General features: G+C 40.3%; 1 long non-coding RNA gene across 2 annotated transcripts in view; it reads right to left on the reverse strand.

Moving 5' to 3' along the window:
• Positions 1–9,760: 9,760 nt before the first annotated feature.
• Positions 9,761–27,996, reverse strand: part of LOC130579866 (uncharacterized) — a 49,851-nt gene continuing 31,615 nt past the window's right edge. For both annotated transcript variants that reach the window (XR_008966059.1, XR_008966058.1), the window contains exon 3: positions 9,761–9,910. This is a non-coding gene — a long non-coding RNA (uncharacterized LOC130579866). The remainder of the gene's footprint in view (positions 9,911–27,996) is intronic.

Below are 27,996 nucleotides of genomic sequence, written 5' to 3' on the forward strand. Positions count from 1 at the left end.
GGGAATGCAGCATTACTAGAAAACAAAAAAAAAAAAGAAAAAGAAAAAAAGAAAAAAAGAAAAAAAGAAAAAAAGAAAAAAAGAAGAGTTATTACATTTTTTTATTTTCGAGCCATGAAAAATGAGGTAAAAGTCTATTTCCATTCTCTACAGAATAAATCCACTTGGCAGGCCATTTAAAGTATCTGCCTGATGACAAAGAGCAGATTTGAAGGTTTTTTTTACCTCAATCTTAATAAAATTATGTTTATGGAAATTTACATATCTTTGGTGCATTTACAGTCCCAAAAAGTCAAATTTACCTTATTACTCAATGTACTTCAAAGAATTTCTTACCAGTCCAAAAATATTTTGAAGTTTTTCCTTCATAGAAATGAGTATACTGTGCTAGTGTTGGTTTTGGATTTTTTTGTCTCCATGTCTTCTCCTGGACTTGTAAAAATGAAATGAGCTTTTGCACATGCTGAGATGCTCACTTAAAACTCTAAGAAGATCAGGATGTTGCTTTAAACAACAGAGATCAAAGTAAACTTGGTGCTCTCTACAGGAGATAACACTTTCAGCTAACTTATCGCAGTATCTGCACTGAACACATTGGTTAGAATAAAAGTATTTTCCCAGGGTAGGTATTAAATTGAGAACTGAAATTAAATGGGAAATGACACTGAGGCATTATGGCCTCGTGACTTATTGATCACACGAGGGGGGAATGCTGACAATGACCCGGGGTGCAGGCAGTACTGGAGCCAGTGTGAATCTACACATCTGGTAAAGCTTTATCTGCACTGGCTGCTTAGCCCAGGTGTCCAAGGTTCAGGTGGCCCTGGTGACATCCACCATGCAGGAACATCTAGGTACCATGTCTGTGCTCACCTGAGCATGTCTGAGGTCATGTCTCAGGTTTTGTGTGCTGGGATGCGCACGGATCCCTTACTCAGTCTATTTGAGGACCTGCCCTTCCTACTTGTGCAATACTTGGTAGCACTTCCAAAGTAACTTGCAGAACACAGACTGAGATTTTTCACTCCAATCTCCTCACCAGTTTCATCCTTTCATGCCTACCCCTATGGAGAACCAGCCACCAGGAAGACCTAAGCACAGGCGTGCAAGATTGTAAACTGGGTTGGTCCAGATCATTGTTTTGTTGCAGAGGAATCACAGGATGAGCAAAAGTAAGCAAAGAATGTCCAATACACCAATGCTGACCAAGCTCTAGGTCCTGTTCAAACCACCGGGACACCAACTTCGGTTTAAAGCACTTCCAAATCAAATTGCAGGGTGTGTGTGTGCACGTGTGAACTGCAGAGGACAGAAGCCTAAACCAGGTGAGAACCTGTGTTGCATGTTTAGTTCTGATAAACTTTGTGCAATACCAGGAAATTGTAGACAGGTTTCTTTTAGGCCAAGTCTTTCCTTTGCACATGACTAACGGAGTTGCTTTTTCTGTTTGCTGGTTTAGTTTGCTGGGTTTGCTAGGTTCAATTGTGCTTGTTGGGGTTTTTTGGACAATGATTGGGATATCACTCTTCCTGACACCTTTTAACTGCAAAAGTAAGAAGAAAACTCTTAACTGTGCTGTCTTTAAGCCTATTACAGAAAAAAAAAAAATAGCAGATGCAGCACAGCTGTTGGTGGGAAACAGCATTAAGGAAAAAGTTCTGTTGCTGACCTGTGCATCTGTCAAAAAAACAGAACTTCAAGCCAGTAAGTACACCATTCTTTCTTACAATTAATGCTATCATTCTACTAATAAATCTTTTTGTGCAAAATTCATTTTAATGGCTATTAAAAAACCATGAAAACACCTCTTTTCACAAKCAGTGGAGGCTTTRTCTGTTACTGTCATGCACCARGGGCCACAGTGACAAACACCAGGACACATGGATCCGTGACTCGCTACGTCAGCACTGGTTTCTTGTGGTGTAAGAGGCAATGTCTTCTCCTGTAAGAGAGAGAGAGACTCTGGAGTGCTTTGGACCTCAGCCTTCCCAAGTTGCTCCGAACCACTCCGGGAATCTGCTCTCTCCACTGACTGCAACGGAATACTGGCGAGACCAGACTTGTTAATTTATTTTATTTAATTTATATTATTTAATTTATTACAGGGCATCTGTAAAAGATGAGAAAATTTCCCTGACCCGAGGAGCACCACAGAGAGTGAATACCAGTGCTGCAGTAATAGAGACCATAAAGCCCAGCCAAGGCCAGGCCAACACCGCACAGTTCTGCAGTGCAGCAGCACAGCCCAGGGCAGTAAACATTCACACCTCAGAGCCGACAGGGAAAACCCTCAACAAGTGCAGCTGCTGATGGGAGAGAGCTTTTATCAGCTCAGTTCACAGCTTTAAGGTGGTAGTTTTAACATGTCAGTAGCAACACCTTGGTTTAAATTTAGAAGTAGGAGTTCTGCAGAGCGCACAAGGGTTAGGGAAACTCGGGTATTCGTGTCCTCTCCCCCCTCACTCTCAGCTGCAGCTTCCTCAGTTACTCTCTTCCCACTTCCAAAAAAAATCCTCACTCCTAAGTCTGCTTTTTGCCTCATCTAAGTGCTGGCCGACCGATCATGTGTTTAGGATGTTACGGTGGTTGCCTACAAGAAGGAAGCAGCAAAATATAATGTTATTAACAAAAATTTCAAACAAAAAAAAAAAAACCCCACAAACAAAATTTTACAGGTGTACAACATCTAGTGTCTTAACAAGCCATGACATTCCCTGTTTTCTCAAGGATAAAGAGGGACAGCAAAAATTCCCAATCAAGAGTATTGAAACACTTTTTATAAAACACCATAAAACACAAATTAGGGCTTTAAGATGTGGCTCTCCACACAACCTATTAGGAGAACATGGCTTTGAAGACTGAATGAAGGAACCCCAAACCCCCTGCTCATGACTGACACACTGCTGACCTACCAGGGTAGAAGATCCTACATGAAGACAGAAAAAAATTTATACTGTGGGATTTTTAGTGTCACTCTCTTTTGTATTACAATCTGTATGTCTATAACCAGAATACAAATGAATCATAAAGTGTGCCAGGATATTCCAGCTGGCCAGAATGTGAATTAATTCATTGGTGCATAACTTCAGGAATCTCATCATTACATTTAAATAAGAGGAGAATTAACTTAAGAGATGAGACTCCCGCTGATACTTAAAAAGTTTTATGGAGGCAGCAACTTAAAAGTCATGTTTAGCCTTCTTCTTAAAAATGGCATCAGCAGCAAAATTCAGGCTCCAACAGGGAGGATCTGGCAAGAATTATGGAGCTAGTAAAATCAGAGACATGAAAAAAAAATCAAACCAAACCCCAAACCAACCAACCAAAAAAACACCACAAACCCACAAAAAACAAGTAACAAATTAATAAAGTGGTTTATCTCTTTCCTAAAATATCATTTTCTGAACATCCTTTATGCTGGAGATCAGGAACACTGGGATATTATTTCTGGAGGCCTCAAGTGTATCCTGACTCCACTTGCAGTTCTGTTAACAAAAAATATCCAGCCAGCTAACCAACAAAAAAAACAAAAACAAAAACAAAAACAAAAAACAAACAAAAAAAAAACCACCAAAAACAAAAACCCAAATCCCAAATAGAAAAAAAAAAATCACTAACAACATGTCTACTGCATTTAACTTATGTTTCTCAACCTAGAAGATAGCACCAAGTAGAAACCACAAATAGCATCCATTAGACTGTAATTCACGAAACATTTCCATTTATTCTCCCCTTCCCTTTCTTTTACAATGCATAACCCTTCTGCACAGCTATCAGCTCTCCCATCTACTAAGCCTTGCTGCTGTTGAACAGAAGCAGCAAGAGAGAATTCTTGTGTATTTTTCAGTGATGAGGTCCCAGCTGCACACACCACAGGACATCAGCTTGCAGCCTTGAAAGACTCAGCCAACCAGTGGGAATGTGGCTTTGGACAAGCCAGACTAATAAAATGTAACATGTGACAATAACATTGCCTGTTTTATCCAGGCTGGCTGGCTGCCACCACATCAAAAAAACTGAGGCTCTAATGATGAGCACTCCAATGCCACAGCCCTGTAAGAACAGGAATCATATTTTTTAAAGCCTATTGTATTTAACAATTGGTTCATTATGTTAATGAAGCGTTGTCTATGTATACAATTGTGTCAGTGCATTGAATTATATCCAGTGCATTAAAACATCTGCATTCTTGTTTCCAAGGTTATTTTTGCTGTTGAACAGCTATTAAAAAATAAATAAAAATAAAGCCGGGACCTTTCATTAGTCCAACAAAAAAAAATGGGGACAAAAATCACACTAAATAGTAAATAAGATTTCTTTACCAGCTCTATTAATAATTCCTGATGGTAACAAAACTGCAAGCATTATAAAACTGTAAAATATTTTCACTATGTTTATATGCCAGTTAGTATCTGCTTTATGAACAGTTTCATATTCAATTTTGTGAAGCTGAAATATGACAGGTACAACAAGGAGCAATAAAACTTAAAAAGCATCTGTTTGGCACCTAAACATTGATTTTAAGCAAGCCCTACCCTTAACAAATTGGCTTAAGATAGACAAGTGTTTTTCAATTCTTTCCGAAAAGGTTTCTGCAAAAACCCCATCTTTTGGCTCATCTGTCTTTGTGCAAGGCTTTTACCAGCAGCAGCTGACACCCTGCTTCAGAATGGCTGAGATACAGCTGCAGTGATGGCCTCGAGTGCTAACTGCACCTGACAGAAAGGAGTTGCAGCTAGCAAATCCAGGCAGGGAATGTTTTATAAGTCATTGTCGGATTTTTTCCCCTCTCCCCATGAGCTTCTTCATCGCCCTCTTTCTTCAAGAAACTTCAGATCTTGTCAGCTGTTAAAGGCACTGGCATTTCCCTTTACTATAAACTCAGGATTGGAACAACAACACTGGAAATCTTAGCAATGTTTATACAAAAAGCATGACTGGTTCCAGCTACAGCATTGCACTTTCTGGGTAAGAGTTCATATAAATTGGCAGGTTTGTGGGAAGGAAGGAAGAGCTCCTCTCTTCTGGTATCCCCTCAGAACTGAACCTTTGATTCTGAGGGAGTCAGAGTCTGGAGCCAGAATGAAGCACAGGGAGCAGCACTTGGTGGTTCAGTGAGACATCAATATCCCTTTCTTGCTCACCACCTGAACAATGCTGGTGCTCACTAATATTGCACACATTTAGACATGTGATGCTAGGATTGTCTCAGTATACTGCTATTACTAGTGACAGTACTTGSAGAAACTRTATCTATTCTTAGTCTAYGCACATGGCAGAAGTGACTTGCCACTTTCTTTTCTCTAATTAAGCATTTCACAATCCCTTTTGAACTACATTTCTCCCCACAGTTTGAGAAACACTGCACTAAATCAATTAAAAATCCCCAAGGGTCCAGATTTAGGTCTGAAACCAGATTTAGATTTGAAATTTCCTTTAAAAAGAAACCAAAACCTTAGTGGTATCCTTTTGATATTCAGTGAAGTACAATGACTTACGCGCAGAGGACAAAAAAACAAGCACGATTCAAAAGACACTGGCAGAAGAGAAGAGACAACTTGAAAGACACTCTTGAAAGATAAACTTGCGGAGCAAATCTAAATATTAGACAGAATATTAATGTAAAGCAACCCATGGCTCCATCCATGTGCTGCACTTAACATGAAATTGTCATATGAGAATGCTCCTGTAAATTTGGCTCACTGTACAAGGTTTGCACTTTAAAAAGAAAATACAGCTTTCCTCCTCCTCCCCCCAACCTTCTATTTATTTTGCTAATGTAAAGATTCACATCTGTTAATTCAATCCATGTTTAGTGATCTCATAGGTAAAAGCAAACCTGGAGGAAGGGACTGTACAGCCAAGTTTAATTATAAACTGTTCCTTTCTGTAGGAATGGTTGTTTACCTCCAAGGCTGAGGAAGTTCATCCCAAAGCACTGAGAAATTTGGTTTTAGTACAACTTGTGTTAAGATGCAGGAGTGGATTTGAATGGGATAAGCCAAAAAAGATATCGTCCCCAAATATCCATCTTGCACCTCTCATGGAAGCTGCTTCTCCTGCAGCAGGAACAGTGTAACTGTAAATCCACAAAGTATCCAGGTAACCTGCAAACCAGCACTGGCACTTAAGTATAATAACTTGTGCTGTAAAAAAACCCCAGCAGCTAAGAATTATACATAATGGGCATGAATTAAAGCATGCAAACTTTCACTGAACACAAAAAAATAACACTCTCTTAAGAAATAACTATTTCTGGGACATATTTCTGGAAATAAGGAGAAGATAGGATAGACTAGCCAGCATCTTGGTTCACCTGTACAGACCCTGTGCAGTTCTATTCTTAATATCTTCTAGAATAATCAGGCAGAAGAGTGGAGAAAAAGATAACAGACAGYCAGCATCTACCATTMATTTCYTCCCCAGACTGCATCGCTAAAAARTCCACAAAMAGATCCCAATGCAAATTCAGACACCAACTCATTTCCATTCCTCCCCTTACATGACAGGAAGACTTAAGCATGAAAGATCAATGTTACACACAGCTCTTAAAGTCATCATCAAATCTTCATATCAAAAATTAATTTTGGGCAGAGTTTCAATGTTCCTAGTACAGATTTATGGAGGAGGGAAAAGTCTGGATGCTATTTTTCAAATTTATAATCAAGGAAAATTATGAAATTGGGGGAAAAACCCAAATAAACACCAAGTATCCTAGAACAGAGTAACTGAATTCAATCAAGTCCATCTCTCAAGAAGAACATGATTTAAAAACAGTTTTCATACATACTGGCATCAGCCACTTGCCAGGTTTACTGCAACTTAATTAGTTCCCACCTGGTAAGAGAGAGAGGGCAGTAAATAATAGGCAGTTTTGCCCTTCTGGTTTAAAGCAGCTTTCCAAGCAAAAAGCAGTTATAAAACACTGGCTTCAAATTGTACACGTCAATGAATGAGCAGCAAATTTTTCTTCTCATTCATTGGAAGCAGGAACAGAGGCTGATTCCAAAAGGCACTTAATTATATATTAATTGTTCTGGCACAGCATCTCTCTAACTGAGTGAGACTAATTTTGCATGATTAAATTTAAAACCACCATTGATGAACCCAGGTTGACAAACCCATAGAAATGCAGTGGGAAGCCTCAACTTGAAAAGGCTCTGTGCCTGCTGAAGTCCAAGCTGTCAGAAGTCATACATCTGAGAGGAGTGTAAAGTTTAATAACATTTGGTGGAAAAAATACACATGAGCTCTTTTAAGGCCCAATACCTGCCAGTACGCCTCTGTCAATGGTTCTGGTTTCACAGTGATATTTCTGCTCTTCAAAAATATTTTATTTTCTTCATTGCTAAGCAAAACATGCATATACACAGCAGGTACATTAGGATAATGTGCAACTGAATATAAATAAGTGCTTCCAARGACATGTATCAAGCAACCTAAAAAAACCTCCCATATTTTCCTCTGTTTTCTTCTATGGTATTTGTACTCCAGTTTTTTGGAATAGCCTCAGTACCCTGAAAGATAAAGAACTTGCGTCATGCTACAGGGTTTTTGTTGTTTTGTTGTTTTTTTACAAAGGAATGTTATAGTGCTGTTCATTTAAATAATGCTTTTCTTGACAGTAACAAAGAGAGAGAAGGAACCAGTATGGAAAAGTTTTTTAGGATTTCCTGAATACATGTCAAATGGTGACTGAATGAGCAGATCCCACCTGGGACACAGGCACTGGCTGCAGTGTCTGGTCAATGGGTAAGTCGTTWCTCTTTTCTGCCTTCCTTTTCCCTCCTCCCTTTATCATCTCCGACAGCTAACCATCTGAGGCATGAATCATCTCCTCCACTACAGCCCTGCAACTGAATTGATGCTTTAAAGGAAACAGATTGAGGAAAAGTTAGAACAAACTGAATCAAAGGCAGAACTGTGTGTTCAGAGGTATATATCACCCTATATATTTTCAGGATTTATTTCCACAATGCTCCCAGCCTTGAAGAAGGTAAACATGCATGTTTGTGTGCATAGGTAGTAGGAAGAGGGGCTTCTTTCCCATCTTTCCATGTCAGAAGAGAGAGGGATGAGACCCTCAAACTTCATTCTCTCATTTCCATTTCTCCCTGCATCAGGAGCAGGCTGCTATTAAGTTTCCTCCCTTTTGGCCTTACTTTYCCCCTTCTTCCTCCTCCTACCCATAAAGTGGCTTGAAGAAGCTTGCAGATAACTTGGCAGGCTGTCTTTGAGSAGCTTTACCCAATGTAAGTCAGCAYTGATCTTTCTTGTCTCCTTCAAATCTTACATAATAAAATAAAAAACAAGATACTATGAAAATAAGCCAGTACTACATATAAAGTATGAGGGGTTTTGAGAGTCAYTGTAAGTTTTTGGTAAATTAAACTAAATCATTTTTGTATTATTTTGCTGCAGTTTGAAAGGAGACTTCATAATATTTTTTCAGTTTTGTCCCCACTGTTCTTGGTTCATCATGACTAACTTGGTGCATCTTTCCCTGAACACAGTGTGCAGTGTCTACCATTCGTTATATAAGAAAAAAATAAATAAAACAGTCTTCACTCCAGTAGGCAAAATATTTCTATGCTTATTGAAAAAAATTAGCAAATGAAAATGGAAAAGTTTGGCAGGGCAAAAAAATCAACMTAGAAAGTTTGGGTTCACTTGGGAACTCCCTTTTCCTCTAGCAGGGCTTTCAGAATGCTTAAAAATCATCCTGCTGTGATTCCAGCCACCCTCTAGTACCACCTTCTTTTAAATTTCACACAGGAATTTTCCAGGCATGTGCCACAAAAGGGTTAACTACAAGTGAAACTGATTGCACTGCATGAAGAAATTACCAACGCATTTCAGTAATACATTTTCAGTGTGAATTCAAATGCTCTCCTCTCCAACAGACCTTTATAATGCACTGAGTCCCCAGATACACTAGGGTCTAAAACACATTATAAAACACTTTCCTTTGCTCTGAATACTATTTACAGAAATAATAATAATTCTAACCAGGTAACATGCTGTAGGATTTCRAAATGTTAAGGGTAAGCTGTTAAATATTAAAGTGGTTGCTTTTAATATTAATACATGTGCCACAAAAACAATCTCAGAGAAGTCTAGAATATAAAACRTGGCCCTTGTATAACTTGTTTGGGTTTGTTTCTCCACCACCCCAATTTCCTAATAGGAATTTTTAATCCATAATATTGAATTTGTTAACTTCTGTAAACTGCCTCAAATCAGTCCATAGGGCCATTGCTTTTAGAACCAATCAGCTACACAGAACAACCACTGAGATTCCTGCACAGAACAAAAAAGATCCTCCTGCTCACAGTGCACCACTACTTAACTTCCAAAATCTGCACTTGCTGCAGCCATTCAGCATGATTCTACTCCAAATGCAAAGCACTGACTAGAAATTTGAAGACTTTCCACCCAGAGGTAACTACATTACCACAATTTTACAGTTGAACAGACTAAGGCACAAAAGTGTTAAGTGGGTCACACAGGCAGTAAATGCCGTATTTAAGCAGCTGTTCAGAAAGAAAAAACAAATGAAGAAACCAGCTGAACACATCAAAAACCTTCAGCAGTAAGAGAGGAAAAGGTTACACCCCATATAAAAAACACCCTCTACGCCACATACGCTCACAGAAAAATACATGTGCACTGAAGTAAACATAAATACAGAGACCCAAACATGCAGAGARGAACTTATTTATGAACAGGGCCGGCTGAGCCCAGGCACACGGACACTTACTTGATCTATTTCCATTAACTTGGGGAAGGCACCTGGCCAYTCAATCGCCACCTTCACTATATCAGCAGGAGGGGGCATTGCGACGCTGCTGTTCTTCGGAGCCAGTACAACTGGACACTAAATACTGCGGAGAGCCTCTCTCATTCACACCTGCAGGGAGAGGAAAAAAAAAAAAAAAAAAGGATATTACAGCAGTTCAGACAGAACTCCAGCACTGCTGCTTCAGTCTCCTACATCTCCCCTGTCTGGGCAGGTGGGATGAAAATGTATGTGTGTACGTTTGTGCAGGAGCAGGAGAAYGGCACATATTACAGGAGCAGACACAGGACACAATGCCACGACAYGCTGCACAGCTCGACAGTCTGTTGGAAAGATGGCTGAAGCACTGAAATGTACGGTGAATAATAGGCATGCATTAGATTTAAATAGAAAAACTATTTTTAAATATTATTAAATATGCTGGTGGGGAAAAAAGCAACAAACTGGAGGAAGCTCCTGTTACAGWGTCACTCCTGGAGTCCCGGGAACGTGACCGAATCGGTTAATGCTGGCGCTTCAGGAGAAGAGATTGCCCAGGAAGTTATGGCCAGGAAACACTGTTTCTTTTAACTAYAGCAATGATCTTCTGGGTGTTCACAAATAGATCACTGCACTATAGCAACCAGCATGTCAGGAAGAAGGCAGAAYACACAGCAGTTTCCACATATACATACACACACGCACACACAYATCCTCACCTCACTGATCCACAGATACCCACATATAAACACTTCTTTATGGCACATCTCAGACACGTGAACACACAAGGAATGTAGCGTACATTCACAGTGACATAATCTGCTATGTCATAGTTCTGCAAGAATGGGAATATCAACAGGATCTCATGTCAAATAGTGCAAGCTGTGAATTTCAGGGAAGGAGAGGAAAGGGGAAAAATCAAATGCTCAGRTTGTGCTGAATTTCTGTCTCGTTTGACTCATTAAGATTTTTAACCTTGAAACAACAACCAGTGTTTGTCAAGAGTGTGTAGTGCCTCTCTGGAGTTGCAAACAAACCTTCTGCACCCCTCCCTCAGGTTGGTGGTGGCAGGACACCCTCTCTAGCAGCAAAGCTGCAGTTCTCAGAAGCAGCAGCCTGTGCACCCTGCTGCAGATGGGGAGGCTCCTGCTCGCTTTGTCCAGCCCTCCACACCAACCATAGTGTTTCCTGTGTGCTCGGCCGAGGMCCAGCAAAGCACCATCACATATCACAAAACAAGAGAAGCTGTAGAAATCCCCACTGGTGCAGTCCCACTTCTTCTTAGCAGAAAAAGAGAAGGAAGTGGTGAAAGCGTGGAGACATGCTTGCATATGCATCCCTTCAAAGGGCTAAGGCTAGAGAGGAGCTGGCTGAGTACACCAGACATCAAACAGACAAACAGGTACAGGTTAAAAAAGGCTCTGACCACCTCCTGTTTGTGCTTCAATAAACCTGGTCTAAAACCTTCCTTCAACTACAGCAGGAACAGGAGCTCAAATCAGTCTGATCGAAATTGTGAAATCAYCCCTTTATTGGGGAATTGTACCTTTGTCTCAGACTGCTTTTATCAGTGGGAGTTCATCCAGCCTTCTGGATGTCTCTGTCTTTCCTTTTTTCTTGTGTGCCCTCCGGTCTGCTCTGGAAAGGCTCAGTCTTCTGAGTCTGCAAGCCTTGCTACATTCTGCATAGGGTTCTCAAMACATACTATAAAAGCAATTTATGAACTTTAACACTTCAGCAATTTATTTCCAACAATGGCAGTTCTGACRCCGACAGGATCGCACATCGCCACAAAGCAAAGCTCAAGGCAGTAAATAAGACAATGGGCAATCTATAAATAAGACTGGATTGCAGGAAGTGCCTTGAAAGACTAAACAATGTGATTAAGAAACACTGTGATATTGTCTACATTTGGTAGATGTTACAGGAACAGTGAATAAACACAATTAGAGCATGCAGCTGGCTTGCTGMTCATTGAGAAAAGTCAGACATTTACTTTTGGCTGTCTTCTATCCTGTAGGGCCTTAGTGGATGCAAAGCTCCCAACATTCCTCCCCAACACATTACACTTGCACCATTTCCATCTGCCACCAGTGCTCCCCTTGCTGCACAGTGGCTCAATCAACCARMAAAAAAAAAAAAAAAAAAAATTGGTCATCTCTTTTTTTTTACCATATTCAAATCAAACATCTACTTAGAGGTGATACAACATGGGAGAGGGGAGGAGAGGAGAGGAGAGCTGTTAATCCACCTTGACAGTCACTTGAAACTGAGACCTTGGCACCTCCTGCTCCACCCTCACAGCGATGGTGTTTCCACCTCCTCAGGGGTGTCTCCTTGGTACTCTCAGCCTGCTGATGTTTAGATATTGAGCTGTCTGAGAGCTTAATGGGGCTGACTCACGCAGTGGCTGACCGACAGGCTACTCCCTGCATTCCCTGGCTTGGCACCCCATCCCTGGCAGGAGGGATGCTGGAAGCCTCAGCCAGAGCCTGAGTTTGCTGGCCACAACACAAAAAGCRTAGCAGCAGCAGCTCCTGCCAGACAAACTTGACTGGGGACAGCTTCAGCTGAGTAAGCCTTTGTTTTCAAGCCTTTATTTCAAGTTTTATTTCTCTCCATCAGGTTTCTTCTACACTTTTAATAAAGAAAATAATCTGTAGGTCACATATCTAAAGAGATAGAAGAGAAACTTATAAAAACCAYAGAATCCATCCAAAGTTTCTTTTGACTGAGAAGAAATAACTTGAGACCCAATATCTTCCCTCCAAAGCTCACAATAAGTGCTGGAGAATAAACACCGCTGTCTGTAAGTACAAAAGCAAAACTACATTACGCAGCAATAAATTTGCAGAAAACTTCCATATTCCCATGCTTACGAGGGCATTAACCCTCATTTTGCTTTAGCCAGTTGTGGGCTATCTTGAGTGACACAGGAAGAAAGGTTTAAGAAAGAAGAGTCAAGGAAAGCTGATGGTAAAGTTAATCAAATTCAGCTATGGAAAATAAGCACTTGCATTGCAAAGCAAGGTGCAAGAGAAGTCTGCCACAGCATTCGGCAGACAATTTCATTGTGACTAGTTTTAACGTAGGCTAGCACGGATCTCCTACATAATTATAATTATTACTATACGTATGCTTATACAGTCGTAAAACACAAAGCAAAGTGACAGATCTTTAACTAATACAAATGGATGCAGTCCCACTTCTCCCACCAGAAGACCAACTCAAAGATAACAATGTGCTCTGAATGCTGCAAAGCATATAAAATCATCATTTTGTTTCTCTTTCTCTTTCTCTGCGGACATCCTAGCCAGGTGTGCTGACTTCTTTCCTGGTTTATACTCTTATTAATCCATTGTCACCTCCAAACAATAATTTTGTTTTGTTCTACCTATGTGACAATGTCAGAAACAAATATTCTTTTAGTTTGGAGGGTTTTTTTTTGGTTTTTTTTTAAGGCCAAAATAGATGTTTAGCTGTCATCCAAAAATTAGAAAAGAAAATTCTGCAACCTGCAGCACTGATAAATCAAAATTACCTACTATTTATTCCCGTGGTACTCAGTGTGTTAGACACTGCCCAGTATAATAAGGAAGGCACAATTCCTGGTGTGAAATGATTCCAAWTTAGTAAGAAATTTTCATTACGTGAATGCAGAACTAAAACTGTTTTCAACTGCTTTTTGTCATGCCAGCAGCAGTCAAGCAGTGAAAAAGACAGGGATGTCGCTGAAGGATCTAGTTATGGAGTTTTCTCAAGCACAATTCCTTTTTCTCTACCAGTGGGATCTGAGCAGCACTGACATGTAAGAGCAACTTTGCAACTCATTTYTACATTTATTTTCAAGGCAGAATCTGAAGGCTAGAAGAAAGCATGTGCAAGTTTGAGTGTATAAAGGGGAGGAGGAGGGTCAGAGGAAAAGGAAGGCAAATTTCCATTTTTTTCCCTAATGCATGCAAGGAGATGTAACCTGAAGAATGTTTAAGCACTTTACATGCCGAACAGCACACTATTTTATAATTTGAGGGGAAAATAACCACAACCAAAGCATGCCTACCACTTCAACATACTTTCTTCCATCAATATGGATTTGCAGAACTATGACAGATTAGCCCATTAAAGTGTCGATTTTGCAATTTATTGTTATTACCACATACAGCATATTTATGCATTTCAACCATACTATGAAGGGCTTCCTGTGGTCTACTAAGTTAGAGTAATAAACACCCAAGCTAGAAATCAAAGTATGTTAAATTTAACGTAAAAATGCATCAGCACAGATATGCAAGCTCTCAGTTTACCTGCCTGGCTCTGGGGKATTCATTCAGCACAAATGTCAGTAAAATATATTGAATTTCCCCCTTCTACCTATGCACTGCATGTGGAAAACAGGATTTTATTCRTGTATGAAATTAATTCTCAGCTGAACTCTCTCTTTTTTAAAAAAACTTGTTTTGCAATTTCATTGGCACTTTCCATACAAAGATTTCAGAGTACTTTAAATGACTTGAAGTTATCAGAGCACATCTCTTAAGAAATAAATTCTATTCTTATTCTACAGACAGAAGAAAAATGCAAGGCTAATAGGAGCTATGTGASTTGCAGCTCTACTCACAAATGTAAACAGCAGCCTAGAAGAGCTTATTTCTTCTTTTACAGAAGGGAGGTAATATTTAAAGAGCAGGCCAGCTCATCTCATGAACAGCTCGAGTAAGAAAATCAGTGATTAAAAAGTGACTGAAGGAACACCACGTGTACTTGAAAATTTAATTTAAAAAAAGTGTGTGTTTCTCCTCCCCAGACAAAAATGCAGCGGCTACAGGAATCACCTGGAGCTGGCACAGATCCTGCCAGCACCCGACACAGGCAGGTTTTTGCATGGCATTTCCTCAAGGAGAAGGGAAAGGAGGGCAGGAAGGGTGACAGGGCCAGGCAGGACGCAGTGGGTGCTGGCAGGGAGCGGAGCCTGTCCCGTCCCCAGCAGGAGAGGCACCTTACACCCTCTGCTCGGCACCTTACATAAGTCACCATTTCTTGTCAAACCTCATCAGCTTCCTCCGCTCGGCTCCTGCCGCCCCAGCAAACAGAAACTAAGTGGCAAGTTCAGCTGGAAGGTCCCTCGGGGRCCAAGTCTGATTAACGATTTTAGAAAGATAATCCAACGCTGGATTAATATCCCCCAAGAGAGTTATTTTTGGAGTTAAACTGCATGACTGAACAGCTGAGTCTAAGGAGCTGTAAACATGCTTTGCCATCTCTGCAAGAAATGAAAACAGGGCAGAGGAGCCAGGGGGCTGGATGTACACTTTGTRTACATAAAAAGGCTTTCATGCTGCCTTTTTTGCTTCTTAGGCATTCAGTGCTATTCACCCCTGAACTAGATAGGAGTCAAAGGCCCAGCAGACCCATGTCAATAAAATCTACAGATGCTTTGACACAAATGGAAGATAAAGCTGTACAGAAGCTATGARCTATACTGTGGTAAGGGATGGGAAAAGGGCAGCAGTCTCAGAGAGCAGGCACCCCAGGGAGGATGCTCCCACTCTACAGCAGCCACCAACACTGCCAAAGACCTGACCCCCCTCACTGACTTCCATGGTTCAGAGAGGTCCATCAGCTTCCAAACAGGAACATTTCTTTGATGCTGATCTATAAAGCAACATTAGACCAGGAATTAAATATTTAATATTATGATAAAATGAGCTTTGGGCCCTTCAGGTTTAAATACACCACCTTTCCTCTCCTAAGTATGTGRAGACCTAAGATTGGAGCAGATTTTAGGATTACGGGTGTGAAATGTTCAGAATGGGACAGATTTTGCCACTGGTAAAGCTGCCCAGAAAAGAGAGCTCATATTTTTGTGGCTATCACCTATCTCATTTCCAACAGACCCATAAACATTTCTTCACAATTTCATTCCAAGCATTTGCTCTTCCCAAAATCATCTTGTTCATCTTTTTGGGCAGCATTGTATGCGGTTGAAGTTTCACCATGTTTGACAGGCTGGACCAAATAGAGCACTCTTCAAAACCAGAGAGCAAAAAAGGCTTCAAAGGGTGTTTTAAAAGAAAAGGTGAAAGAAAACACCTTATATACACAGAATATAAGCAAGGAGGCTGTCTGGTGTTGCTTCTAAAGCACATATTGAAGCACACCAAAAAAAATGCAGATACTTCTTTAAAATTAATTCCCCCGCCTCTTGGAAGATCATTCTCCTTTTATTAAGGAACTGTTAGTTCCTTTTTTACATGTCTGTAATTCCTAAGAGGACAAAAAACTTATTTTTGATTATTCAAGCAGGTTTTTYTAAATTTTGTGGCAAGTTAATAAACTAATGTATACCATCCAGTCAGATAAAGATGCTCTGTTCACTAAAGGTATTAATGTCAGAGCTCTTCAAACTAGAGACCAGGAAAGTATCAAACCCAAATATTCAAAAGACAATTCTAATAAATAAATAAAATAAATTAATAAAGAACTGGTTTACAAAAAAAACCTAGACAAAACCAACCCCCACACCAATAGCAAGCCAGCAGTCAAAGATCTAAGGCTTCACAAAAAAGAAAAAAGCATGATTTTTCAACCATGCTGAGTACTTGCCTAGCATGTGAAATTTAAAGACCATGGCAGGTACAGCAAAATGRAACGCTGCTCTGAATACAAACTATAACTTAATCTACTTAAACTTTTCACAGTTTGTCAAGGTTTGTCCCCTTCATTTGGGACTGCTTCTTGCATTGGGCTTGGCTCCAGACTGAAACAAGTAGCAAAAAGTATCCCTTAAAATTCAGCTAAATACAGTTTTCTTTTCCTACCTGYCAGGGTAGTCTCACATAACCTGAGAGGTAGAAAGGGAGTAATGGGGAAAACATAAAGGCTCAAATTCAATCAGTGGTCTTGCTCTTCTTAAAGAGTTGTAAGTTAAAAATCAAAGTTCTTAGCACAAGAACTCATAACAAGAAAGTTATGAGGAAGGCAGAAGAAAGGAAAAAGGAAATTGACACCGTGAAACAACAAAATAAAGCAATGTGAAACATTACATCTGGAAGGTATGGAGGCAATATTTTTTTTGGGGGGGGGGGGGGAGCAGGTAAAGGGGTGGTGCTTTTTAATGTTTAAGCTAAACACATTCCAAAAGAATCCGAGGAAGTTGAAAATTGAATAAGTTTATTACAGGCTGGTTAAAAACAAGTTGAAAAGAGACTGAGAAAGTTCATCAAAAGTGCTATGAATTTTGAATAAAATTCACTTAAGGGTAAAAAAAAATAACAGAAGYTCACAGTCCTCTTTTCTACTACTAKCATGATCTRGCTATGATACTTCWTACTTTCCTGGCAYTTGWATAAATCAGGGGRCTAGAAACAACMCACAACAGAGCACCTYGAGTGAAGATGAYASCACAGCAGAAGCTGAATCAAAAATACAGATGACTGGCTATATCCCAAAGGAGCTAACAGATACAAGAAGATAAGCTCAAAGTTGGKGAAAACCCTAAACTTCCTGCTGGAAGGAAGATAAAGCAGCAATATAGAAAACAAAGAGATTTTTTTATCCCAGCAATGTTTATTATGCATCCAGAGGAACTAATGGAACTGCTAGGAAGTTAGCAGTCAAATGGAGGAAGAGAGGGCAGCAGAGATGTGYGAATGCCAAAGGAAACAGCCCAGTTAACTGATGGCACAGACAGGATGCTAAAGGTTGAAACAAACAGCATTATTTTCTGATGTAATCATTCTGCTTAGAAAAAATCCTATGGAAAAGAGCCCTATTGATATTCCATAGTGAATAACCAGAGGCTAATACTCATCATAAGTAAGAAAAAGGGCAAAAGGAAGGGTGGATACCAGTTATGAGTCTGTTATGAGGAGAGCACAACAATTTTGAAGACATCAGCCTCTTGTCAGGCACTGACACTGCTCTTCAGAGATGTGGAGTTTTGAGTGCCAYAATGTAAGAAGGATCATAAAGCTACTAGAAGGCATCCAAAGGAGGGCTGTGAAGATGGTGAAGGATCTRGAGGGGAATTCATAWGAGGAGCAGCTGAGGTCACTTGGCTTGTTCAGCCTGCAGGAGACTTCACTGCAGTCAGCAGCTTCCTCATGAAAGGAGGTGGAAGGGCAGGCACTGATCTCTTCCCTCTGGGGACCAGTGAGAGGATCCAAGGGAATGGCATGAAGCTGAGTCAGGGAATGGTTAGGTGGGATATTAGGAAAAKGTTCTYCCCCCAGAGGGTGGTYGGRCACTGGAACARGCTCCCCRGGGCAGTGGTCACAGCACCGAGCCTGACRGAGCTCAAGAAGCRTTTGGATAATGCTCTCGGGCACATGKTGTGASTTTGGGGGTGTCCTAYACAGGGTCAGGAGWTGKACTCGATGATCCTTGTGGGTTCCTTCCAACTCAGAACATTCTATGATACCGTGAAAGATGACAAAAATCGAGAGAAGGAAAGAAACTAGTTGTCAGTAATCTTGCAACAGAAAGCAGCTCCATCTACAGAGGTGCTCCTACCATCCCTGCTTCTCTTCTACTTACTGCAATCAGCGCATCAAAACATCTAACAGCCAAAACACCCCATGTTTTCCTGACTTCTCAGCCCTGTACAGTCTCTGAATCCACCCCTGCAGACTCTTAGCTTTCTGTCAGATCACACTTTCATAGTCACAAAGAATAATTTGCCCTTAAAACTTGTGGACTTYCCAGTGCTGCCTGTCTGAAGGACATTCAGCAAAACTAGACAGTATATGGAAAAAACAATGATGGCCACTCAGGAAAAAAATGCCTGGCACAGTTAGAGACCTTGCCTGTAGCTAACATTTGTGGAATAACTTGAGCTATTCTGCATTRCAGAGAATGTATGTCTAAACAATATCAGTTGTTGAGACTAAGCCAGCATTTTAATGGACATCATTAAACCCCCTTTGGAAACAGAAATACTAAGGAAACAAACCTAGACAGAGTCGCATCCCGAAACAGCTCCTGTGCATATGCCTATCCTTTAACTGCTGCCACCCTGCTTTGTGGAATTCTGCTCAGTCTGCGTACCTGCAGGCCAGGAATCACTGTTCTGGGGACATCCCAAGGAGATCTCACCCTCCTTTTCAATACTGACACATACCTCGGGGCCATTGTTTACAATTCTAGAACAAGAGAATCCTGTGAACCTGAACAATCATTTCAATTACACAGTCAGGTTCACCATGAGACCACTGTAAGGTAAAATACAAGCAAGAAGATGCTAAAGAACACAAGAACAGGGCAAACTCCAGGTTCACACAGCCAGAACACAGACTGAATTTTTAAGGACTCCAAAAAACTTTTTGGAATAAATTTGACTGCAAGATATTAGCAGTATCAATGTTGCTCACCCAACCCATTTCCAGGGGAGATTTGTCTTGCCTATAGCTTGGTAAACTGCATTAAATGTGAAACTTGGTAGCAGGTGATCTGGGTATTTTAACATGAGACTATCTCTTGTTTCTCTACTGCAAAACCATGAGCAGCACATGACCCAGTTTGAGCAGGGGAGTTGMAYCAGATGACTTCCAGTAGTCCCTTCCAACCTCAACGATTTTGTGATTCTCTAAGTACACTGATGTATTGTCTCTAAGTGCTCTTGAAGACACAGCCTGCCCATCTGTGTTCCAATATTGTRCCTTCTATGTACTTAAGTGTGCCCACAATGAGCAAAAAGACCTGCTGTTGTAGCAGGGTGCCTCATGCCAAAATAAGACTCTTGCAACACACTAAAACCAGACGTTGGTTACGACTTGGGAACAACAATCTCCACAACTTTTCTCATCTGGCATCCAGGAGCAGTCATTAAAAAAATGTCCCAGGCTTCCATAACTTGARCTAAAATTTTAAAGGTCAAGGTGAAACTTTACTTCTGAAGAGAAAACTACTGTAAAATGCTTCTGTTTTAGAGACTAATATATAACATTCAAGCACTGGATACAATTTGTGGTCACCGCATAATTTTACTGCACTCTTTGTTCAACATTAAAATCTACATGGCCCAAGGAAAGAGGAAAAAATGATGCAAACATTGTCCTTTATTGGTTTGAGTCATAAACTCTAGGGAATCATGCAGTTTAAGCAGCCGACAACAGTTGAAAAGCTTGCTCTCCCCCTTTTAGCAGGGACAACAAGACAGGTAATGAGTTCACTCAGAAATTGCAACCCACATGTGAACTTAAAGCCCCATTGAATCTAATTTCTGCTACCATTTTGGGCTGTTAAAAAAAGGGGGGAGATGGAAGGGGGAGAGGAGAGCCATCACCTCAGCCACTGCAGTTGTAGCTAAACAGAGGTGTTACAATTGTCTACTGCCTTACTATCAGAAAAAAAAAGAGGAAATACTTTCATGAAGAAACCCAACTCATGAAAAATACCAGCTCATCTAGTAAATATGTTCACTTCATTGTTCAGATACAAAGTTGCTATCAATTTTAAAAGTCACCTTTTTAGTAGTWTATTTGATCTGTTTCTCCACATATCTTGTATTTCATAAGAAACTATAATTTCAAAGGCTCTCTGAGGCTCCTGAGATGACTAGAGCAAATGCTCTGTCAAAAGTTGATGACAGCACAGCTGTGTTTCCCCATTGCCACGCTCCGGTTGGAGCTCCTGCTCCAGCCTCGCTGGGAACATGAACGGATATGCCAAGAATGAGCAAAACACTCACTGTTTCCAAATTGGCTAATCAACGGACTGAGTGCTTAACCTCCCCACAAAACATGCTCCCAGACAAGCAACAAGCTCTGAGGGCTCAGCTGTGCCAGCCACATTATTCAGCAAGACAACTCACAGCAGTTTTCTTCGCAGGAGCTGGAACGTCAATTGTCACCAACGACACTGCAACTCAATCAACTTCTATCAAAACACCCATTCAGAATGAACTGGCATTTGCTGTGTGATGCTTTACTCTATTATCCTAAAACAAATAAGAGTGCCTCAAATATTTAATACCAGCTTGGTTCCACACAGGAGTTATTGCCAAGTGTTTTACCTTCTAAGAACTTACAAATTATAATTGCAGAGCAGGGAGAGGCTGGCAGTGACAAAGGGACACTATTCTTTTGCTGAATAATAATATGCATACCTCTAGCTTATTATGCAGCCAAAAAAATGAATCCTTATAACTGCTTTATGTTAAAAATTATTGTAATGGATATATGTCATTCTGAGCCACCATCCTTACATTCCCTGGTAAAAGAAAAATCTTCTGCTCCAAAAAGCTCTCTGAATGGTAAAGTTCAGTTCCACAGCAGATCTGATGTTCCACATTCCAGATCTGATGTCTGCTTCCCCAATGTCAGTGCTTTGCCTCCCTCTCCCCATTACCAGCACTGGCACTTTGGCACTTGTCCAGCATAGTTCCAGTTGAACTTGTCCAGTTCAGAGACATGGAGTGTCTTAAAAGTAACCCACAAAATAAAAAGAAAGACACATTTTCAGACAGATTAGCCCCTTGAATGCATTTGCCTCACTCACCCAAGCATTAGGACCAAAATGAGCAATGTGAAAGGTCAAAGAGGAAAACAGGAATATAACCTGCTTATTTTAAACTATTATGTAAATGTGCCCTAAGGAAAAAAGAAAAAAAAAAAAAAAAAAAAAAAAAAAAAAAAAAAAAAAAAAAAAAAAAAAAAAAAAAAAAAGGAAAGAAAAAGGATTTTTCACCTGTGCAAAGTTCATGGCATACAGCTGAGATTCAATTTCATAGAAGAGAATGATGTAAAACTATGCAATTACTAAGTTCATTACAGTATGTCTCATTAACTCAATGAGCTGCTTTATAATTGTAACAGACATTARAAGATTAAAGAATTTGGATAAAATGAAATACATTTTCAGTGCTCTGATGATTGCCAGAGTTTGTGTCTTCAGAAATGCAGAGCAACACCCATTCACCAAGTACCCTGTGAGAGAAAAACCCTGTTTATACTTCTTGCTTTTAGACTTCAGTGCTTCCAAATTAAATTTTCCCATTTCACTCGGGGGTGAGGGGTGGCAAATCACTGTTCAGGTAACTGTCTACTTGAGTTTGACATGTTAGAACTATTTCCAAATAAAGCTGTCAACTGAAGCTGACCATGTTGAGCTTCCTGGAGGGCTAACACCTGGCTGGAAAGTCCTTTGTGTGAAAACAGGGAAACAAAGCCAAACACATAACTCTGTGGTACTTTCCGTCTGTAATTCAGTAGTAATTTAACGTCATTAGACCTCTACCGTTCAAGCAGTAGGGGCAATTTGGGTATCAATCACTTTAAAAGAGAATGTAGTCCTGTTTCTGCTCTTCAGGAAAGCCTTTCTACTCTGCTGTGGAGACTAAAGCAGAGCTTTACAGGTTTGGCAGTGTGGTGACAACAGCAAGCACAGACTCTTCTTACCCATTCTCAAATTTACACTATATTCTATTAAGAAAAATTCATAAGTTTTGCTGAAATTACAAGATTTCCAAAAAGCCACAGTGCACATCTCTACTGAAAGRCTGATTAATTTTTTTCTCATTGCTGCAGTCCTCGAACTGCATTCTCAGAATCAGAGGCACAGCCCATCAGAAAATCTTAATCTGGAGTAATGAGTATGATCAGGAAAGATGTCCCATTTCCTAAGCTGACAACCTGCCCTGTAACAAGTAAGCAGACTCCCCATCTCTGAAGAACAGGACTTGAGTTGCATTTCCCCTTCTCCTAAGAAGGGATTTGGCTGTACTGTCAGAGCTGGACATGACTGACTTCTATCTTGCTTGGAAGATATRTGCAAGGCTCACAAAGACATATTCTCCACAATATACTGTTCCCCACTGCTTCCTCTTCATCTGGGCATGCAAAACCTCTTAAGAGTGTACATGAGGGATGAAGAAAAATATACTTTTGAAGACATTTTGAAGTTTCTTTTTCACCTGTTTCATTCTCCAAACTCTGGAGCRGACTCCTATGGCCCACACCACCCTCACAAGCTCTCTTCTTAGGGTGTTAAAGAATTAGATTTATTTCAGCCACATCTCTTACCCTGCTGGTCTCACCCACTATTCCAGCAATTTTGACTAGGACTGCGGAGGAGGCTGAAAAGATTACACTAACTCTATTTAAGGCACTTGAGGAAAATTCTGAGGCAGYGTTGTCCATAGGTAAATAAGCCACATTGGTGCCCAGGACAAAGTCTAACGCTTCCATATAAACAAGTCAGAAAAACATACTCTAGCATTTACAAAACAAACCTCTTGAGACACAAAAGCCCCAGATTCTCATTTGACCTTGGTGCCATTGAAAGAATTTAATCATTAGCAGCTATACTAGAGATAGACCACAAAAAAAAAAAATAAAATGAAAAAAAAAACACCTGCAAATAGACCCTGTATCTTCCGAGTCTGTTCCCCAAAGCACTGATTAAAGAGGACTCTCTACCACAAGCAGCAATCACACTGTTTAAATGAACAGAGAGCTCTGCTTCAAAGACAAAGATGCTAAACTTGGAAGCAAGAACACTTGTGTCTAATTTCCTTTTATTCAAAGGCTTTGCGTGTGGCCGTGCCCTTTGGTTCTCTGCGCCTCCAATCACCAACTATAAACTGGAGCACCACGCTTCCTCAGAGCAGCTGAGAGGCATTTAGAGGCTACAGGAGACTGTGTCTAAATCATGCTGACAGATTACCCAGAAAGCGCAGCCGCCTTATTTATTTGTGTGATTGGACAGACTGCTTCCCCAGATCTTGCTGTGTTTCACCCTTCCCAGCCCTCAAGGCCCTGAAAGTTGAGACTGGCTTACCTATTTCTCACCTCCTCCCTTAGACTCAGTACAACACCTCCCATTAAAGCCAGAGAGGTAGAAGTGAAAATGCAGCTTTGGGGTCTGCTGGAAGTGGTCTGTGCTCTTTTCAGGCATTTCAGAGCTGTTATCCCTCAAACAGCTTCTCACAGGGATCCCAGATTTGCACTCTGGGATGGGACAGAAAGGAGCAAATCCTTTTTTGGCAATATTTATTTTCYAACATGTTTTAATTATCTTACTCTGCCAGATTAAAAGATTCATTACCAACACAAATGACAAATACACTTCCAGGCGGACTACCTACTTTAAACCAAATTAGCAAGGGAATCTATTTTCCCAGGCAGAACAAAAGCAACATCATTATTTTCATTTCAGCCAAGACTGAGAAAGCACACAGAACATGCTGTAGGGACCAAGTCTGAAATCTCATTGCCATTTTTCTTTACATATAAAGCTGCTTTTCTCTATGTAAGGCATCCCCAAGGCACACACAAACATCTGTGGAGCCAGTCAAAATGCAAATACTGTGAAACAGCCCAGCAAGCAACTACCACTTGTCTCTTTACCATATTCTTCCTTTTACTCAGGCTTTCATCATTTAGTACAAGTGACTTTGCCAAACACYGTGTGCTTTGGTTTCAGAGCCCCGAAATTTTAAGCTATTCTCTTCTCAGAAATAATCTGTCATCTGGTTCAKCGGTTCAGTCATTCCTGGCAACTGCCTTCCTTTCAGCACACACATGACAGGAAGAGACCCCTGTCCTATCACAGTTACCTCTTTCTGGACCCAGATAATCCCTGTAGTTTTACACAGTGGGATTAATGCATGGCTGCTGGCTACCTGACTCTCCTGCCTTTGCTTTTAATAATTTCRTTGCTGTGGTGGAAATACAGATGTTAAAAGAGACAGGCATGAGACAGAAAACGCTCGCCTCTTGCTTTGAAGATGCTTAAAACGACAGCAAGATGAAAAATCCCACAGCTATGAAAGATGCCAATTTTCTCAGGAACTGTTTCATCTCCAGCAAGATCAAACTGAACTATTGCCAGTAAATTGAGGAGGTGCCTGWTTTAACAGTTCCTTTTCTAACTCTGTTACTATTTCCCCTGTGCTTCATTAACCAACCTTATTTAAGAAAGAAGCATCACCTCTTAAAAAGAAGAAGGCAGCAAGGTAGCTTTGCATGCCACCAGCCAAGTTACCTGTGCTATTTACTGCTGCTTTCTGTTAAGAGACTCTTAACCATGCCAAAGGTTGGCAGTTTCCTCTAGCAGCTAAGAAGTGAAAAGCCTTGTTGAGCACATTTTSCTTTTGAGCTGCCACACATGTCATGATGTATTCAGCACAGCAATTACGGTCCTTGTGTGAGGAGGAAAGGCTACAAGTCTCTACTGGCAAACTGTGGCCCTCTAAACTTCCATTTTCAAGTTTTTAAGGGTATATTACATTTCTGTATAAATGACAAAGCTAGCAATGATACCTATGGCAGGTTTTTTTAAAGAACTTTTAGATCAAATGTTACCTAAAGCATGACTTGACCTTGATACACTTAATTTCTTTAATTATTGATTTATAACATGAACATTAAAAGTCACTGGAGACAAAAAGCATTTGTATTTAAGATACTATTTTTGCTTTTGYATGACTTTTAAGTGATGACAGCTTTAAGACCCACTAGAGTAAGCATGGATTAGACTTTAATGTGCTTTCCTTGCTTTTARTACATAAAATTTTCACATGATCAACTTTTAGAAAGAATAGCAACTGTCAGGAGWTTTACCATGTTCTTTTCAACAAGGATCAAGTGGGGAAATATTTGTTTATTTATTTATAAACAGGACATTCATTCATAGAAGAAATCTAAGCTTAATACATTTAGCCTAGGTGGTACAATTCATCTCTCTCACCTTTGACTTTTCTTTCTCTTTTTCTTTTCTGACTGTTTTATTTCCCTTTACATGACCCATTCTTGAAGCCATCTTCCACTCCCTCAAAGAGATTGCATTCGCACACACACACCAAGCATTTTTCTCCAGGTGGAGATTTTGTACCAACTGCTGAACTTTCATCTCAGATAAAGTACATCCCAGCTGAGATATAACAGAGACATTTCAACCCTCACCAATATCTTTCTGTGCTTTTTGRGCTTTTAAAGCACAGGGAAGCAAGACCTTCACTGCCAATTTGGGAAATCCAGAAATGCACATTGATATTTCATTCTTCCTGTATTTTTTTTTTAAATGTCAGATCGAAACCTATTCTCTGCACAAGCCAACTACTGTAGCTTTGGTGAAGGTTAAAAGTTCAAAGAAGAAATCTGGTTTCTTCATTAGCAGCCTTTTTCCACAGTTTTGATAAAGACACAGCAAAGAGAGAGCGGATGTGTACGTATGGCAGCAAAAGGGATGAGAAGATTGGTCTCAATTTTTTTAATTCTCTCATTTATGACTCTCCCTCTTCCACCAGGTTCTGACCTTACCCTCTGCAGGAGACACTGTTCCAAATACTAACAACCAGCAATGAGAAAAAGCTAGAAGAAACACACATTTCCTGCTGTCTTCCTCAAAACTCACAGAGCAAAGAGTCCCCAAAGCACATTTCACCCTGCAGCCTTTGGGAAAACATGTCCCAGACACACAAGATGTAACCATGTAAATTATAGCTCTTTCTCAAGCTTGCAGGCTTACTACGCCTTCTTTCAAAATCCCCTTTCTGCTGACAGATATAAATCAAGCAAGCAAACTCMCTCTGTGAAGTCGAAACTTCACGCGGCCACCAAAGGCTTGGTTATTTTCTTTTTTTAAATATTAACTTTACACATGAGCATAAACACCTAAAGTAACGCATATAGTATTACCTTGCATCGGTTTTTCTAATCAAAATACACTGWAACCACAAAAGGAAATGCTTACAGGCCAGTAATGAAGGGACTGATTCATATGCCCCAGAGAACAAGTGCTGAACAATGTACACTCAGTAAGGTTTCAGCTTTATCCCTTATTAAAATAAGACCACGTGTCTGATCTTTAACCCACTTTGATTTATTAATGTTTTTGCTTTTCAWGATTATGAAAGTAAGTTTGAACAGAGGAGTTAGAAGAAAATAATCTATCACAAACCCCTTATACACCAAATACTAAAATTGCCATCTATCTTACTTCCTCTCTCAAAAATGTGGATTTATAGATTTGAAGGACTAGATGGGAATTCCAGGCACAAAAGAAGGCTGATGCAAACAATAAAATACTGCATCCCAAATGTAACAAAACTTCAGCTATTGTACTTAAACATCAGATGGTCATCTGTCAACCAACTAAAATGCTGCATGCATTTGAAAGATATTAAAGTATCAGCAAGAAAAAAGGATGAATCCTTTGMAAAGGACAGAGATTTATCAATTCCAAGCTGTGCATAAATAAATTCTAAATCCAAGGAACAACTGTGTGGCCTTACGTCCCAATACCTTATGTTCCAGACACTTTACTGACCAGAGTTATTCACTAGAATGCAAATCTTGACTAAAGTCACARCACAGAATGAAGTTTTATCCTTTTGGTTGTTTCCTATTGCTGAARATATTTGTTCTAAATTTTAAAGRGTGTCACATTTTCCATGGGGCATTCAGGAAACTCCTAACACAAAAACAATGGACAGGATGCTGCAGGTCAGGATAGAGCTACACTCACTGAATGAGAACATTTGAGGAAGGGGAGGGGGACACTCTGCATAATCTTTTATTGCTTGGCATCTTCTTGGTTCCAGCTCTATAAAGGATTTGGTTTTGTGAGATAAGCAAAGTTTGCATGCAGCTCCCACTTGGCCASAGCTTTCCCTTGGTTTTATGAGAATTCAATGCCCCAGACAATTTTATAGGCCCCACAGCTCTGAAACAGCTGTGACAGCTTCAGGCAGTCCATGGTCTTGCTCTTGGACCATCTGTGAACCCGTCACGAGCGTGTCTGGCAGTCAATCTGAACACAGGACAGTCCTGTAGATTTCGGGTTGGTTTTAACATTCCCGCTAATAAAACTATCACTCCTCGGAATTATTCTTGTGAGTTAGAGCTGATCGATTATTACATTGCTACTTTCCTGTGCCTGAAAACACCTGGAGCATCAATATTCCTACAGTAATGGGGTAGCTACATAGAATGCAAGTACACTACTTGTATGCTGAAGTTTCCCATGCCCACAGGAGATCATAAGCTGATGTTGTACCTTGTCACTGGATCTTTTCTACACAGAAAGGCCTCTGCACAGCACTTCAGCAGGATCAAAGCTCATGCACCTTCCAGAAACACGTCCTGACCAACCCTGTGTTCCCAGTTCTTGTTGGAGTCCATGTGAAAGCAGGTGCTGTGAGAACACAAGAGGGACACTACAGCTCTTATCCTCCCCCAGCCATGCTGGCTGTGAGGTGAGGGAGTCACTGACAAGTC

Source organism: Malurus melanocephalus, unplaced genomic scaffold, assembly GCF_030028575.1.
Source record: "Malurus melanocephalus ecotype Western Australia unplaced genomic scaffold, MMel_1.1 scaffold_297, whole genome shotgun sequence".
Classification (NCBI taxonomy): domain Eukaryota; kingdom Metazoa; phylum Chordata; class Aves; order Passeriformes; family Maluridae; genus Malurus; species Malurus melanocephalus.